This window comes from Kogia breviceps, chromosome 15, assembly GCF_026419965.1.
Source record: "Kogia breviceps isolate mKogBre1 chromosome 15, mKogBre1 haplotype 1, whole genome shotgun sequence".
Lineage (NCBI taxonomy): Eukaryota > Metazoa > Chordata > Mammalia > Artiodactyla > Physeteridae > Kogia > Kogia breviceps.
Genome location: NC_081324.1, coordinates 31,776,947 through 31,790,999, shown reverse-complemented (window position 1 = coordinate 31,790,999; position 14,053 = coordinate 31,776,947). Strand labels below are relative to the sequence as shown.

Below are 14,053 nucleotides of genomic sequence, written 5' to 3'. Positions count from 1 at the left end.
GTAAATATCCAGGAGTGGAGTTGCTGGATCCTGTGGTCATTCCAGTTATAGGTTTTCTTAGGAACCTCCATACTATTTTCCATAGTGGCTGCATCAATTTACATTCCCACCAACGGTGCACAAGGGTTCCCTTTTCTAAACATCCTGGCCAACACAGTTGTCTTTTTGATGATAGCTTTTCTGATGCTAGCATCTGTTATCTCATTGTGGTTTTGATTTGCATTTCCTTGATAATTAGTGATGTTGACTTCTTGTCAGGCCCCTGTTGGCCATTCTGTATATATTCTTTGGAAAAACATCTATTCATATCCTCTCTCCATTGTTTAATCAGGTTGCTTGTTTTTGAAGTTGAGTTATATGACTTGTTTGTATGATTTGGACATTAAGACAATGTCAGATATCATTTGCAAATATCTCATCCCATACTGTAGTTGACCTTTTTGTTTTATAGATAGGTCCTTTGCTGAATAAATGCTCTTTAGTTTGATGCAGTCCCATTTGTTTATTTTTGCTTTTAGTCCCCATGATTAAGGAGAAATATACAAAAAAAATTACTAGGACTGATGTCAAAAAGTATACTGCCTATATTTTCTTCTTTGAGATTAATGAGTTTGGTTCTTACATTTAAGTTTTTAATCATTTTTTAGTTAATTTTTGTATATGGTGTGAGAAAGTTTGATTATTTTGCATGTACCTGTCCAGCTTTCTCAACATCATTTATTAAAGAGGCTGTCTTTTCCCCATTGGATATTTTTGCCTACTTTCTCATAGAATTGATTGCCCATATAAACATTGCTTTATTTTTTGGCTTTCTATTTTGAACCATTCATTTATGTGTGTATTTTTGTGCTAGTGCCAAACAAATGTTGTGTGATGACTGTAGCTGTAGTAGAGTTTGGAATCAGGGAACATGATACCTCCAGCTTTGTTCATTTTTCTCAAGATTGTTTTGGTGATTCAGGGTATTTTGTGTTTCCATATAAATTTTAGAATTATTTATTCTAGTTCTGTGAAAAATGTAATTGGTATTTTGATAAGGATTGCAGTGAATCTGTAGGTTGCCTTGGGTAGAATGATCATTTTAACAGTGTTAATTCTTCAAATAAATGAACACAGTATATCTTTCCATTGGTGTAGTCTTTAAGTTCTTTCAACAGTGTCTCAGTTTTCAGAGTACATGTCTTTTACCTCCTTAGTTAGACTTATTCCTAGGTATGTTATTCTTTTTTGATGTGATTGCAAATGGGATTGTTTTCTTATTTCTCTTTCTCATTAGTGTACAAAAATGCAACAGATTTTTATATGTTAATTTTGTGTCCTGGTCCTTTCTCAATTTATTGGTGAGTTTTAGTAGTTTTTTAGTGGTGTCTTTAGGATTTTCCATTAATAGTATCATGTCATTAGCAAAAAGTGACAGCTTTATTTCTACTTTTCCAGCTTGGATTCTTTTTATTTCTTTTTTGCTGATTGTCATGGCTAGGATCTCCAATACTAGTTTGAATAAAAGTGGTGAGAGTGGGCATCCTTGTCTTATTCCTGATCTTAGAAGAAATGCTTTCATCTTTTAGTTGTTGAGTATGGTGTTTGCTGTGGGCTTGTCATACATGGCCTTAATTATGTTGAGGTATATTCCCTCTGTACCTTCTTTGTGGATAATTTTATCACAAATGGATATTGAATTTTGTCAAAAGCATCTATTATGATGATCATATGATTTTTATTCTTCAATTTGTTAATGTGATGTATCACATTAATTGATTTGTGGAAACTGAACCATTCTTGTATATCTGGGATAAATCCCACTTGGTCATGATGTATGATCCTTGTAATGTATAGCTGAATTCAATTTACTACTATTTTGTTGAGGATTTTTGCATCTATATTCATTAGTGATATTGGCCTGCAATTTTCTTTTTCTGTGATAATCTTGTCTGGTTTTGGTGTCAGGGTGATGCAGGCCTCCTAAAATAAGTCTGGAACCACTTCCTCCTCTGAAATTTTTTGGAACAATTTGAGAAGGATAGGTGTTAACTTTTCTCAAAATGTTTGGTAGAAGTCATTCCTCCTCAACTTTTATTTGTTGGAAGTTTGTAAATTACTGATTCAATTTCATTACTGATAATTCAGTCTCTTCATATTTTCTATTTCTTCCTATTTCAGTCTTGGGATTTTGTAAATTTCTAGGAACTTGTCCATTTCTTTTAAGTTGTCCATTTAATTGGCGTATAATTGTTTGTAGTAATCTCTTGTAATCCTTTGTATATCTGTGTGGTGCCAGCTGTAACTTCTCCCTTTTCACTTTTTTGATTTGGGTCCTCTCTCTTTTTTCCTTCATGATTCTGGCTAAGATTTACCAAATTTGATTATCTTTTCAAAGGATTAGCTTTTAGTTGCATTGATCTTTTCTTTTTTCTTTTTTTTTTAAGTCTCTATTTTATATATTTCTGCTCTGATTTCATTATTTATTTCTTTTCACTAACTTTGGGTTTTGTTGATTCTTCTTTTTCTAGTTCTTTTAGGTGTAAGTTTAGATTGTTTGAAATTGTTCTTGTTTCTTGAGGTAGGCCTGCATAGCTATAACTTCCCTCTTAGAATCACTCTTGCTCATCCCATTGATTTTTTTTTCCTGAGTTTTATGGTTTTATTAACACAAACACAATATGCACATGAGCTATCTATTCATTTTCTTTGTTATGCAGGCTGGCATTGGGATTGGTGACTCTGATGGCCAGCTGGGCTGCTCTTTCCACAGTGCTTTTGCAATTCTTGGAGGAGACATTATGAACAATCTCAGCTCAGTAAGATTATTTTGCACCTTAGCAGCACTTCAAGCTTGTTGACATTGTGGACCAGGAAATTCCGGAAGCACACGTGCTTTATTTTCTTGTTGCTCCCATAACAGATGTGGAGCATCAAGATCTGACCCTTGAATCTCCTGCACACTCTGTTTTCACTGCCTCTGGGTTTCTACCAGTTACACTTAATTTTGACATATTGGTCTGACTGGTGCCGGATAAACTTCTTGGTCCTCTTTCTGATGATCTTGGGCTACATGAGTGGTCTGAGGGCAGCCATGATGCTGAGTAGGTGATGGTTGCCATCTCTGTAGGCAGTGCTGAGGAAGAGCTATCCTGTTGATTTTGGATCATTGTGTTTTCATTTGTCTCCAGGTATTTTTTGATTCTCTCTTTGATTCTTAATTGACCATTTGGTTGTTTAGTAGTATACTGCTTCCACATATTTATGGTTTTCTGCAGTCTTTGTGTGTGTGTGTGTGTGTGTGTGTGTGTGGTGTGTGTGTGTGTGTGTGTGGTGTGTGTGTGTTTGATTTCTAGACTCAGCATTGTGGTCAGAAAAGATACTTGATATTATTTCATTTTCTTAAATTTACTGAGACTTGTTTTGTGGCCTTGCATGTGATCTATCCTGGAATATGTTCCTTGTTCACTTGAAAATAATGTGTATACTCTCTGCTTTGGGATGGGCTGTTCTTTATATATCTATTAAGTCCAGCTTTTGTAATGTGATTTTTAAAGGCAGTGTTTCCTTATTGATTTCTATCTAGATGATCTGCCTTTAGATGTAAGTGGGGTGTTCAAATTCCCTAGTATTATTGTCAATGTCTTTATTTTTATCTGTGAATATTTGCTTTATGCCTTTAGGTTCTCCTATATTGGGTACATATATATTTTCAATTGTTATATTCTTATTGGACTCATCCCTACATCATTATGTAATGTCCTTGTTTCTTGTTACAGTCTTTGTTTTAAAGTCTATCTGATATTTTAAAGTCTATCTGATATAAGTATAGATACTCCAAATGTACTTTTATTTCCATTTGCATGAAATAACTTTTTCATCCCCTCATTTTCAGTTACTGTGTGTCTTTAAATCTCAAGTGACTCTCTTGTAGACAACATATATATGGGTTTTTAAAAAATAATCTATTCAGCCACTCTCTTTGATTAAAGCATTTAATTCATCTACATTTATAGTAATTTTTGACAGGTATGTACTTATTGCCATTTTAAAATTATTTCCCTGTTCTTTTTGTGGTTCTGTTTTGTTTCTTCTTCTTTTTCTCTCTTCCTTTGTGGTTGCTGACTATCTTTAGTGTCATGTTTGGATTCCTTCCCCACCTTTTTTTGTGTGTGTGTGGTTCGTGGGCCTCTCACTGTTGTGGCCCCTCCTGTTGTGGAGCACAGGCTCTGGACACGCAGGCTCAGCGGTCATGGCTCACGGTTCCAGCCGCTCCACAGCATGTGGGATCTTCCTGGACCAGGGCACGAACCCACGTCCCCTGCATCAGCAGGTGGATCCTCAACCACTGTGCCACCAGGGAAGACCCCTTCCCCATTTTGTGTGTTTATCTATTATAGATTTTTGGTTTGTGGTTACCATGAGGTTTACATGCAGACTGCTTTCACTGTATAGTTGGTTTTATCAATGAGATTTTTCCTTTTTAATCTTTATATTTCCAGTTGTGGACTTTTCTTTTGGGTTTAGAGAAGCCCCTTTAACATTTCTTACACAGCTGGTGGACTGGTACTAAACTTTTTTAGCTTTTGCTTGTCTCTAAAACTTTTGACCTCTCCTTCAAATCTGAATGATACTGTTTCCAAGTAGAATATTCTTGATTGTAAGTTTGCTCCTTTCATTTTATCACTTTAAAGAGTCCACGCACTTATGCCTTGCATTTGCTGTTGAAAAGTCAACAGATAAACTTTTGGGAGTCTCCTAGTTTTTTTATTTAACATCTTTATTGGAGTATAATTGCTTTACAATTGTGTGTTAGTTTCTGCTTTACAAAAAAAGTGCATCAGTTATACATATACATATGTTCCCATATCTCTTCCCTCTTGTGTCTCCCTCCCTCCCACCCTCCTTATCCCACCCCTCTGGATGGTCACGTACTACCTAGCTGATCTCCCTGTGCTATGCAGCTACTTCCCACTAGCTATCTGTTTTACATTTGGTAGTGTATATATGTCCATGCCACTCTCTCACTTCATCACAGCTTACCCTTCCCCCTCTCCATATCCTCAAGTCCATGCTCTAGTAGGTCTGTGTTTTATTCCTGTCCTACCACTAGTCTTTTAACTTGTTGTTTTCCCCTTGCTGCTTTGTTCCCTCTTTACCTTTAATTTTTGTCATTTTAATTACCATGTGTTTTGGTGTTGTTCTCTTTGAGTTGATTCTGTTTGGGAATCTCTGTTATTCCTAGAGTTGGGTGTCTGTTTCCTCTCCCAGGATAGGGAAATTTTCAGCTTAAATATCTTAAAATATGTTCTCTGTTCATTTCTCTCTCTGTCCTCCCTCTGGGACCCCTATAATGTGAATGTTAGTGCACTTGATGTTGTCCCAAAGGTCTCTTTAACTGTCCTCATTTCTTTTTATTCTTCTTTCTGTCTAGCTTCAGTGATTTCTTCTACTCTGTCTTCCAGCTCCCTGATCCATTCCTTTGTGTCTTCTAATTTACTATTGATTACTTCTCATGTCAGCCTGCTGGTGAGTAGGGCTGGATCTCAACACACCTGACTGAGAGGGCCAAAATATCTCAAAGCTCCTGTTGGGTTGCTGGTAGATGGGACCAGGGTATACAGGGGACTCCATTTAATGTTAGCCTACTGATGGGAGGATCCAGGTCCATGGGTCTCTGCCTTCAGGGTCCTGTGGGTCCTGGGACTTGTGTCAGCCCACTGGTGGGCAAGACAGGTTCTTGATTCAGTGGCTGCAGGGCCTGGGGGTATTCTGAATCTTGTGTCAGCCCTCTGTTGGATAAGGCTGGATCACAGAGTGGCCAGCTGAGGATCCCCAAATTTTCCCAGAGCTAATATTGGCCTGCTGGTGGGCAAGCCCAAGGCTCAGGGCATCCTGTGGTTGATGCCCACCCATAATGGGTGAGGCTAGTCCCTGAAGCTAGTACCAGATAGGAACCAACCAAGTCCTATGTTCTCTGGCTGCATGGCTCAAGTGTCTGGAGCTGTTGTTGGTCCACTGGGGTGTGTGACCAAGGCCCAGGGGGCCCCGGGGCTAGTGTTGGCTCACTGGTGTGTGAAGCCTGGTTCCAATGTCTCTTGCATCAGGACCCTGGCTGTCCCAGTGTTGGTGTGTTGGCATACTGATGAGCAGGCCCAGGACCCAGGGTGTCCTGAATATGGTGCCTGCCCACTGATGGGTGAGGTTGGTCCCAGGGTTACTGCCAGCTCTCTGGTGAATGAAGAGCATTCTGGGGTCCCCAGCAGTAGGTCTCTGCAGGTGCTTGAGCTAGTGCCAGGACACTGGTGTGCAGAGCTGTATCCTGGGTCCTCTCATGGACAGGGCCATGTTCCAGGATGACTGTGGGCTTAGGATGTCTTAAGGCAACCAGCCTGCTATTGGGTGAGGCTGTGTCCCTGACTGGCTTGTTTCTTCTCCTGCAGTATCACAGTACTAGTGTTGACAGGTTGTTGTGTGAGTCTCAGGCCCAGTGCTAATAAGCTAGAGGGAACAATCCAAAGTGGTGCTTTGTAGCACGTCTGTCCTCATTGCAGAATAAGCTCCCAAGATGGCTGCTGCCAGTCTCTATGTCCCCAGAAGTCTCTCCAAGTTCAAAAGGTGGGTCTGACCCAGGATCCTTTCAAATTATTGCCTCAATTCTCGGTGCTGGAGTGTGTGAGGTTTTGTGTTTACCCTTTAATAGCGGCATTCTATTTCTTATAGCCTTCTGCCTCTCTTGAAAATAAGTACCATTGGCTTTCAAAGCCAAATATTCTAGGGGCTCATCTTCCTAGTGCAGGACCCCTGGGCTGGGCAGGCCAATGTAGAGCTCAGACCCCTTGCTTCTTGAGAAAAACCTCTGTAATTGTAGCTATCTTCTTGTTTGTGGGTTGCCCGCTTGTGGATATCTATACTACATTTCTGCCCCTCCTACTCATCTCATCATGATGCCTTCTTTATATCTTTAGTTGTAGAAGATTTTTTCTGCTATATTTGGGTCTTTCTCATCAATAGTTGCTTTGTAAATTGTTGTGATTTTTGTGTGCTCATGGGATGAGGTGATGTCAGGGTCTTCCTACTTCATCATATCAGCCACAATTCCAGCCAGGCATTGTTTTTATTGTTGTGTCCTGTGTCTGCTTTTCATTTCAGCTTCAAGTGTTAGCTTTATTGTGTTTTCATATAACATTTTGCCTGAAGTTAAATCACTTATACTTTCATTGAGTGCATTATCTGTCTGAGAGAATTGAAACCTGGCTTTTTGACTAAATTATCCCATAAAATTTCAAAAATTAAAAGGCAGTATTACTCATTCGAAGAGTGACAGCAGTACATTCAAAGAAATAAGAATAAATATTAAAAATTCTTTGCACAATAATTTCTTCAGAGTAATCCAATTCAAATACATTTATACTTACCAGTGTTTAATTACACTTTTTGGAATCACTTTACTTGCACTCATATGCCTTATAAAGGAGGTATTTAATAGACTCATCTACCATAACCTCAGCTAACATAACATATTCAAAATTAAGCCTGAAAGTCAATGATATATTTCTAAGTAATTTAACTTAGGAGTTAATAGTAAATTTATTTTTGAATTGATAATGAAATTAACTGAAAAAATGGAATATTTTCTGGAGTTTAAAAAAAATGCCCTCTAAAATTTCATTTTATATTGGTGTTATTACTCACAGGTTTCTACATAAGTCAATGGCCTTGATGTGTGAATACAGAATCCATGGCATTATGGTGAGGACTTTTATTATGCAAAGTATGGAAGTGGTAGCAAGAATATAAGCCCTGCAAACCTGAAATGCAGAGCATTTCTTACCAAAAATCTGCCTGAGAATGTTGAGAAGGTAGTGCTTCTTAAACTACCTTACCTGTGGTGAAGGCCTGCCTTATTTTTTCTCTCAATGTGTTATAAGTGCTGCTTTTAGAAACAAAATTAAAATAAACATGTTGGAAAATGAAATACAAACACAACAATGATATATAAAATGCAGTTGAGTCCCTCATTTTTAATTATTATATTCCACAGCCATAAATTTAATTTTATAAATTGTTCCAAACATTTTTACATGCTCACTCTCAATTTCACTCCTCATTGCCCACAGGTATCAAACAGTTCCTGAATTGATGTAGGTTCATGGACTACATTTTGAGTTGCATTGCTCTAGGTCTCCCTGTTTCTGAACCCAATTTCAAAGTGTGATGCATTTGGAAAATAAATTTAGTCCATAAGAACAGGGGTTATTATTGTTCTCACCCTGACTTAAAGTTTCTGTATTTAGCACAGTGCCTAGCACTCCATTTCAAACTCAGTAAAAGACATTGGAATTTAAGACATAAGAATAAAGCCTGAAAAAATAATAGATTTTATTTTGTAATATCCAACAAGTCATACTCTCATTTTTATCCAAATCCATATTTTCATATTTAGTCCCAGGTATGTTATAATTAGAAGACAATGCCAGTCCAAAGGTTCTCTGGTGTAGTATGCCAGGAGGCAACTGTTTATTACAGAAATGACAGAAATTGATTTATATAAGTTTTAACATAGGCGGAGAAAAAAAACAATGGTTTTGGACTCCTAGAAATAATAGCAAACCCTGTTGAGAATTTCTTTATCTCCAAAATCTTAGCCTCTAAGCTTCCAGTATCTGTTCTCAGGTTTTTATTGTTTCTACCCCCGACCTTACTCCCACACCAGCTCTTCTGCTATCTTATCAATACTTTAAGGTCATCACCACACTTTCTCTTGCGTGTAAAGGTCCTTTAGATATTAAGTTTCACTCCCCCCCCTTTTTTTTTCTTGTTCAGCATAGACTAAAATTGAAACACTTTTTCTTTTAACTACACTTTCTCTTTGGAAGCTTCAATTTCTTTCTCCCTTTGCCTAAAATATGTTTAAACATCTACCATACTTAAAAGTCCTATGTAGATCTTATAATTAACTTCATTCTTCCACCTTTACTATGTTAACCTCTTCTTAACAAAGTAACCTTAAATTTCTCCTCTCCCTCATCTCTCATTTATACGTTAACTCACTGCAATTTAATTTCTGTCTCTAATTTTAAACTGAAATTGTGAAGATCACCAGGAACATCATCTGTTCCCCCAGAGATGGAAATATGTCCCATGTCATCTTTCTTGATGTCTATGTAGTGTCTGTCTATCTTTATGACTATGACTTTTTGTGTAATATCAATGTCTAGTGATTGACTTCATATCTCTACCAGGTAAAGCCTGACTCCATCTTGGATGATGTTGCATGCAAACAATAAAAGTTAGCTCATTTATATCCCGGAATCTTTAGTTCACTTAATTTCATATTTTTAATAAGTATTTTTATAATATTGTATTTCCAAACATGACATATACTAGGTGAAAGAACATAGACTCACGTTTCAAGGTTGTGGTTTGCCTCTCTAGGCTTGTGCCACCTGTCTTCATAAACCTTTATTGTTTTTTCCATCTTTTTGGTGGGTTCAGGATCTATGATCAGAGTCCAAAGTAACTCCCTCTGGGTATAAAATCACTTGAATTTGTCTTAAAAATGTAAGTATATTTGGTATTTTATTCATAATATATCTGTGCTGGATTTAACTGAAAATAAATAAATCACTGACTAATAATTACTTTCTATTATGCTGCATCATGCATTTTCCAAGGACTTTGGCATTGGGCAAGTTGGGATTTTTTTTTTAATTAAAAGACATAATACTTGTAATACTTTTAGAACAGATGCCTAACAAATAGAAACCAGCCAATAAATATTAGTGATGATTATGATATTCACTATTTGGGACACATAACTGTGGTGTAACATCTAAAATTAAGGTCCACAACATTTTAAATCAACTATACTCCAATACAAATTAAAAAAAAAAAATAGTGTGTACAGGTCAATCCCAAACTCCCAATCTACCCCTCCCCACTGCTTTCCCCCCCAGTAACCATAAGTTCATTCTCTAAGTCTGTAAGTCTGTTTCTGTTTTGTAGATAAATTCATTTGTATTATTTTCTTAAAGATTCCTCATATAAGTGATATCATATCATATTTGTCTTTCTCTGTCTGACTTACTTCACTTACTACGATAATTTCTAGATCCATCCAAACTCTTGGGAGTTTGGGATTGACATGTACACACTACTATATTTAAAATAGATAACCAACAAGGACCTACTGTATAGCACAGGGAACTCTGCTCATATTCTGTAATAACCTAAATGGGAAAATAATGTGAAAAAGAATGGAAAAAAATTTAAAAATTAAGGTCCAATATTATGTGCTGCATTGATCTCCAAAACCAGAAGAATCTTGAATGGCCTAAACATAAGTTTTCTTAGGACTCTACTCCTATGGATAAAGTTCCCTAACCAAACAATCCTTTTAACGAAGAGGATCAGGAATAGTTCCTGCTTATCCCTGAGGACATGGTTTCAGTTCTTGCAGCTCAAAAAATTATTTAAATAAGTAAATCACATCTTTCCTTAGGAACCAAGGGTCATCTCACTCTCTTGATACTATAAAATCTGCTTCCCACAGCCAATAGTTATTCACTCTGTTCCTGAATGCAACCCCTGTGTTTCTCTGTGTAGCATGCAGTCTCCTTCTCCCTGGACTTCACAACTCATGTGACTAATATACCTCACAGTATGTGACTAATAAACTGCTATTTATCTCTTGTATCTAGCATCAGATGTCCTGTGTCCTGTCCATTCTGTGATGAAGCAAGTTTGCACAGAGGACTTTATTTGGACATAGAGGAAAAATAAGGAAAGGGAGACAAAAATCCAGAAGAAAATAAAGAGTTAAAAAATGCTGAAGTCAATAAAGTATAATCTGGCAATAAGAAGTACATAATTTGGTGCTCCAGTGAATTTTTTCATCATTATTGAGATATAGTTGACATTCAATATATTGCACACAATAAAGTGTACAATTTGATGGGTTTTGATATATGTACACACCTGTGAAAGCATCATCACCATCAATGAACATATACATTGACTCCAAATGTTTCCTCATAGCCCTTTGTAATTCATTCCTCCCCCAGTTCCTAGAAAACCAGTGATATGTTTTCCAGATCTATAGATCAGTTTGCATTTCCTAGAATTTCATATAAATAGAATCATGCTTCTTTATGGTCTGTTTTCTTGCATTCATCACAATGACTTTTATTTTCATTCACATTTTTACATGCATTAATTTACATTCTGGTAAATATTTAACAATCAGCTCTCTGGTAGCAGTGGACAAGGGGACTGATTTGTAGCACTCACTGATTTACATCGTGTAATATTTACCCCTATGACTGATTTCAAGCTACTAACATGATGTCACTGATCTCAAATGTGGGAATAGATTAACACAATCAGATCTAATGAGCCAGTTCTAGGCAAATCCAGCCCATCACTGCATATGTCAATGTTTCATTACTTTATATTATCAAGTAGTATTCCATTGTATGGATACTTTTTTATCCATTCACCTGTTGATAAACATTTGAGTTGCTTCCAGTTTAGAGATATTATAAATAGAGTTACTATGAATATTCTTGTATATGCTTTCTTTTCTCTTGGGCAAGTACCTGGGAATGAAATGGCTGGGTCATACTGAAGGTGTATGTTTAACTTGTAAGAAATTGTAAAACTTTTCCAAAGGAGTTAAACTATTTTACATTCCCACCAGCAGTATAAGAATGTCTAAGTTGCTCCATATTTTCCCCAACACTTAATATCATCAGTATTTTTTATTTGTATCATTCTAGTGAGAATATAGTATATCAAGTTGTGGTTTTAATTTGCATATAGTGACTAATGATTTGGAACATATTTTCATGTGTATATTTTGCATCTGTATATCTTCTTTGAAAAGTATCTATTAAAATATTTCCCCCTATATAATTTTCCTGTTTCTTTCTAGAAATAGTAGAATTTTAGCTCTCAAACTTTGATCTGTATTCCATTTTGAGTTAATTTTTATATATGATATGAGTTAAGCATTTAATTTCATTTATTTGGATATGGTTAACAAATCGATTCAGCTCCATTTGTTGAAACACTATCATTTCCTCATTGCTCAATAGATTTAAAATAAATTATAGATACTCATATGTGTATCAGCTTAAAGAATTTAAATTTCATTGTGAGATGTTAAAGAATGTGGACATTTAGAGATTCTGTGTAAAGAAAAATGAGCTGATCAAGTTATATTAATTATTAAAAAATAAGCCTCAAAGATATTTGTAACCTTTTATGAGTAGTTTTTAGAGAATTTATGAAGAATTAACAAACCTCCTCCAAGAAAGATGCCTAAAAATGTACACACTCAAAATTTTGCATGCAATATCAGTATTGCCTGAATTGTATCTATGTTCCATCTGTGGGTTTGAAGACACTAGTTAAGAAGTATAGGAAAATATTTGTAATAAAAACAACCCTAAGAAATTCAAATGTAGGAAGGAGACATGTACTGAGACATGTTCCAAGAAGTCAGTCTGCTTAACTTTCATTTCACTGTATTATAAAGGACAAAGGACCTGAAAGAGAAGATATGGTTGGGAATATAAAGGGTGTAGGAAATAATGGAGTCATTGGTGCAGCAAATGAGTGCTGTATTCCAACAGAGAACAAAGAGAGCTCAAAATGTGATCATAATTGTCCTAGTAAGTCTTGCTAGACTTCTACATCATGAAATTATGCATACAACCCCCTATCTCTTTCCACTTTCCCCAATTCCACAACCTGGTTGTTGAGAAGTACATGGATATCAAAAGCTACATATGAAGTATTAAAAACCACATGAACCAGTGTAAAAACCCCAAAATGAAACAAAGCTACTATGATTAGCTTTTCAAAATGTTTTGCTGTTGTTTAATTAAGAAGACATCTGCCTGACTAGAATTTCATACCAGCAGGAATGCAAAAGAGTTTAATTTCCTAACCTAAAATAAATTAACCTCAAAATTAACATAAAACAAAACAATAAAATGATCATAATTCTATTGAAATTATTTTTCCTGTAGAGAATTAGAGGACAAAGGAGCTTTTTATTTATGCCATTTTCATATATCCTTACGTGTTTTCCTCATATATCATAGAAATGCCCTTAAAATTCCAATATATTGACAACTAGAATCAGACTGAATCATTCCTCTTAAAAAAAGCTTATTGTTCAAAGTTAGTTTTCAACAAGATATAAGTATCAAACCACAGTAATTGATTAAAATAATGATTTTAATGATCACTGTATTAGTATAACAGTATTAGTATTTAATAAAGTAAACATATAAGTAAATGTGAATTATTTGCTATAAAAGTGTAAGAATATGAATACAATACTTACTTGAAGAAATTTTTTGTTAGTCCCCATGTTTTGATTTGCAAATTATGGTTATTGAATCTGAACAGATGAAAGAAATTTGTGCTATCTCTTTCATAGATCCTAATGGGATAACCTCCAACCAGAGGATAAGCTACAGGAAGCAACACCAGCCTCCAAAATCGCTGAAAGCTTAGAAAATCCACAAGACACCAAGCTACACAGCAAGAGGAAGCTGAAACACTGGAGAAAAAACATAACAGTAAATGGCAGGTGACATCAGATGTGATTTATTCTTGAGTGTATGCAAGCTACTTTTTACTCACTCCTCACATTCTTCAGGAAAGAGGAATATGGAGTTTTGAATCAGCATGTGTGGACAGAATAAAGGCTTATACAGCCATTAGTACTTGACCAAATTACAAATAGCCACATGACGTGCGTTTCCAGTACTAGATTTACACATTGTCTGGGGTCCTAGAATAAGGGCCTGATGCCTGCTTCTCCCTCACCTCACTATATTCCCTGCACAAACATACTTTTTGTCCATTAGATTATACCTGAAATTATACTCCTATAGTTTTATATAACCCATTCCCAAGTCCACCCTTCCACATTTATATATCAATGTGAAGAGATTAGAAATCAGATTTTGAGATTCTGAGGGAGGTGGTATTGGGGATGCAGGCAACTGACAGGCAGTGGGGATATGGTGAAAAAGAGAATGTCAGCAGGGCATAA

General features: G+C 36.0%; 1 pseudogene; it reads right to left on the bottom strand.

Moving 5' to 3' along the window:
• Nucleotides 1–2,675: 2,675 nt before the first annotated feature.
• LOC131742267 (large ribosomal subunit protein eL32-like) lies at nucleotides 2,676–3,075 on the bottom strand (annotated as a pseudogene).
• Nucleotides 3,076–14,053: the final 10,978 nt, after the last annotated feature.